The sequence below is a fragment of the Pavona decussata genome, unplaced genomic scaffold, assembly GCF_977016875.1.
Source record: "Pavona decussata unplaced genomic scaffold, jaPavDecu1.1 SCAFFOLD_91, whole genome shotgun sequence".
NCBI classification, from domain to species: domain Eukaryota; kingdom Metazoa; phylum Cnidaria; class Anthozoa; order Scleractinia; family Agariciidae; genus Pavona; species Pavona decussata.
Genome location: NW_028145508.1, coordinates 595,039 through 600,000, shown reverse-complemented (window position 1 = coordinate 600,000; position 4,962 = coordinate 595,039).

Sequence of the window (4,962 nt, the reverse complement as noted above, 5' to 3'; positions counted from 1 at the left end):
AAGAGCGTCGTCAAGAACACAGCTCTGGAAACAAGCAAGAAGAAATTGAACCACACTGCAAGGAAGACGGTTGTGAAGAAACTCAGACTGTTCACTATCTCTCCACACCTCTTTTGGCTGCTTTTCATGCGTCGCAATACTTGTGTTCAGCTTTTCGCGGCACTGCCGACAGATTGCTGGAGGAATGACACCATATAAGTAGAGCCTTGTTAGTGAATACGGTAGTTAGTGCGACATTCCAAACAAATAACGATTATACAGTTGAAAACCTGAGCCGATAGGTATTAGTGATCCAGTCCTGTTGAATATTTCCTCCGACAGCTTCTTATTGATAGTGCGATCACCCGTGTGCTTTTTTTGAGCGGTGAGTTGAGACCCCCTCTGGAACCTGGCAAAGTTTTTTCCGCCCTCTCCATTTAATACCAAAGGAATCTCGGTGCTTTGGACACACGCGAAAGTTCATGTCAGTACTCCCCTCAAATACTCCTAATATGTGGAAAACAAGGGCGTGAGCAGATAACACCCTTCAGAAAAAAATGCAGAAGAGAGGGCCACGAAAATATCCTTACCTGCCCTCAGTAGAATCAGCTCTTTCTCAGAGGAAACGTCGTCTCCACGCATTTTCAACATCTCTAAGTGCCCTGTTATGTCGCGCTGACAATCACTTAGCGTTTGATATTCGGTGATCACTATGCCTTGCACATTAACTGAACCACAATCCGTCCCGGAAAGCTTTCCAATCCCGCATTTATCCATTTTTGGCACTTTTACGAACAAAACTTTTTGCTACTCAATTCACATGCTTCGTGTTCTGGGGCGACTACGATATGTTTGGAGGCGCTTCGAGCAGATTTGTTTGCGATTGATTTTGAACTATCCTCTAAGAAAGCAAAGACTGTGAAAGAACACTATATTTTGAAATAGTCAATTCAGATAACGTATTTTCCGGGGAATGTTAGCAAAAGTTGTTTACACCTGTAACAAATAAAGCGTGACGAATGCTTTAATTGAATTACACCACTAAACTTGAGTACTTTCCTACGCATGCAAATTGCAGATAAACAAACTCCTACCCTAACCGCCACTATTACTCATCTTATTTGTTCGAAAGTCTCTGTTTTTACGCATCGTTAAAATATTTTCTTCTAGATTAAGATGAGGCAGATATACAAAAGTAAAAATTATGTGTCAAGAGAAGTGGACACGTGGCGGAAAAACATGTTCTAATTGGGAGCAAACATGGCATGTTTTGCCACCAAACGTCTCAAGTTTGAAGGGCGTTCGTGCAAGTTTTGCTAAAATGACGCTGAGAATGGATATCAGAGACCTTTTTGAGAAAATTTTTTCTACGTGGGTCTTTCAGAACTGTTTTCTGTTGATTTCCAAAGTGTTTCAGTGTCTGTAAAATTAGAAATTTGAAGCTAATGTTGAGTCAACATACCGTAATCAAATTAATTAAAGAAGGCAATTAAATTTGGCTATTCCCACGATTAACATTTCGTGAATTGAACGCAACATACGCTGTAAACACATGCTTGAATTTGCTACCACACTTATTACTCTTCTTCTCTTCTGTATTTTAATATACTGAGGGTGCTACTTTCAAACAAAACTACGGGGTGGATACCATTGCAAATAATCGAATCGTGCACTTTCAAACTTTCGCAGGAACGTTTGCCTAACAGTTGTAAAAATTCATATGTTTGGCTTTCAAACAAGTAAGTGTTGCTCGTGTGTTTCACGGCGTGTGGGGTTTCGCTACAGCAGTGTAGGGATTAACGGCGCGTGTAATCTATAAGGCTCATGTCATCGGACTAGCAGAACAAAAAAATGTCGTCGATAAAACATAGTCATACAGACATAGTCATATATGTATATAAAAAGAGCAGATTATTTTCATTTTATAGTGTCAATATTGCCATAACCTGGCCCACCTGGGGGGAAGGAAGAAAAATAACTATCAAACTTTCGTAACTCGTAACCAGTCCTTCAGACCGTGTCTCCAAAAAGGCGTCTCGAGAAAAGTCGAATTTGTGGAATTTTTGAGGCGCTCTCCTGCAAACGCTTAATGATTATCCGCAGAACTTTTTGTATCAAAAACTACACCAATATAAGTCCTTTCAAATCGTACAAACAAATTTTCCAAAGTCTGTCTGCTACTCAAGAAATATCCCGGGAAATGGAGCATAGTCGCTCACTGTACAAGTATTGGGAGAAAGGAGCCATCTTTGAACATACTTTTCTTGAACAAAAACATTGTTGATCCCAGTAAAATATATATTGCTGAAATTTGTAAATTACCATTATCAACTGGATTAAGTGTCATTGGCTACGGGGGTTTTGGTAATTTTTTACAGATTTTCCAAAGTTTGCATTTTTTCGGTTTTCACAGCAAAAAATACCCTCTTAAAATAAAAATAAAAATAAAAATAAAATAAAATTATCGAGTTTGGGAGAAAACAAATTATGCCAAAGAATCAGGCATGTAATAGCCTTTATTCTGACAAAGTTTCAAAATTTTGAATTTTGGGTGGATTTCCAACTTTGCTCGATCCTTACTGGCAGAAGCTCTTAAATAACCAGCATCACTTTAAGAATTATCCTAAAACTACCCACTAGAGCCTTTACATGATGTTATTTTCTTCGCGAAAAAACATTGGTTCGGTGCGTGTTAACACGAAATGGTTCTGCGAGCGGTGTTCATGTTATTAATTGCGGATCGAGCGGATAGCGTCTATTACACATGGTTTCTCATTCAAAGAATTTAGATTCCTTCCACATCACAAATACGGCCGACGATTTATTTCCGATATTCCAGGGTTTAGTTCATTTCTGGTATATTCTAACATTTTACAGACAAATTGCTCAAAGAAATGTTTATGTTTCAATATTCGCTTCCCGCGCGCCGTACAAACAACGGGTTAGACAATGTTCTTGTGCAATATCCCACCGCATCCCGAACTTTCTTTGCTGAAGAATTACTTAATAGACAAGTATTAGTCGGCTACTTGTTATTATCATACAACGATAACCTATGAAGGAGAAAAAGAAAGAATTGTACCTTGAATCCGTCGAAGCAATTTCTTTTGAACCTTTACAGCCAAAGACAACTTGGGAACGAGGCTGTTGTAACTTTACGCCGGAAAAATCAATCTCGTACCCAGGGCCCCAGGCCAAGGCTGATTTCCAATTTTTGTTTTGGCGTTGATGATGACGTCACCTATATTCTTATGTTTCAATGTGTATTATTTTACAATTAGCAGTCTGCAGTGTGCAGTCTGCAGTCTGCGGTCTGCAGTTTGCAATCTGCCGTCTGCAGTCTGCAGATGTCATACAACGGATATTTACAGACATCCGCTCATAACATAGCCTCCCACGCAGTCGTTTTTAGGAGACTCGAATTACCTCCTCCCCACAAACGCCTGCTTACCCAAGCGCCACATTCCTTTCCCATTGTTTTACTCCCCAAGCATCCTAGCCAATCACCATCGAGGCATTGTCCAATGATATCAAATCAAATTCCTGGTTATACAACGGCCGCTTCCGTTTCCCGCGAGCTTTGTACAGTCTCTGGTACAGTCTTGAGAGATGCGGGAGTTCAGTTAGAATGTACATATATTTTTTCACTTCTGGAATGGCTGGTCATGGCTGAAACGCCAAAACAAATATCGAATGTGAATACAAGCGCTTCTTGTGCGACCTTTTGACACCGTTATCTGCTGGGAGAGTCAAAATCTTCGGGAAAGTGTAGTCGATCTTCCCCGCCTGATCGAGTTGACAGTCGATGAAGATATCACTTCTTACGCTACTCTACGTTACTCTGGAGCAGATGTGTTCGTTTGGACGAAGTGCTTCGAAAGACTAACTCGATTCAAGGGAAGATCTGCAGTATTTATCAGTCCATTGAAGACTATTAAACAGAAAGTTAAACGACAAAGAGCCAATCCAGTTGTGGTCCTTGTGGAAAATGTCAGCTAATGTCGTGCATGCCCCCGAACAAATTGCAATTACAAAGCGAGTTTCAACTGCAAAATCTTTAAAGTTTACCGACATATCGGGTAATATTTCGGTTTCCTCCACACCGACAGGGTCGACAAGATTGAAGGCAAAGCTTAATAAATATTAAATCGACTTTGCGTAACCAGTCGGCAAATTGACGAAAATATCGCTATTTCCCGTCACGAATTCGAATTCTTTGATTGCAGTCCGTTGATAGGCATTTAAACGAGAAAGTTTGAATGTAGGGCACACAATACTCAAAGCTCACGTAAGCTCGGTAAAGTTCTGTCTCTGCCCTGTTGTTTTTACTGGTCGAGACTGCGAGAGGCGTTCTGAGGTCAAGGTCAACCTTCCAGATTTTAGAAGGTTCGCTGTGATTGGCTTAGCGACGGAAAGGAATGTGGCGCTTGGGTAAGCAGGCGTTTGTGGGGAGGAGGTAATTCGAGTCCCCTAAAAAAGACTGCGTGGGAGGCTACTCATAACACTGATGCTTTTGTGAACGTTGGAAATTAGCATAAGAGAAAAACATTAAACAGCGCATACTAATAAGGAGGTGGTTTTATGGGATATAAAACCACTCCACGTGATGTTTCATCACCATTTGATAGGTCAATGGGCTTATGAGTTACTAATGAGTTTTTTAAAATTAGCGAACAGATCCTTGATGAAATTATCACTCTTCTCCAGTATAAATGGTTCCTTGTTAGCGGGTGTGACAGTTAATTTCCCACATCCAGGGAAGAAACATGGAAACTGTTTCAGAAGTGGTCACTATAGGCGATTTGTTAACAATCCCTAGAAAACCTCATTCAAGAAAACATAAACATATAAAATGGGACTCTGCATTAACGAGCATGTAGAAAAATTTTGTTCAGAGAGTGTCTAAACATTTTAATAGTCTTACAAGTTAAGGTCTTAACATAAATTTTGTTTAAAGCCCTCCGTGGTTCGACAAAACTTAAC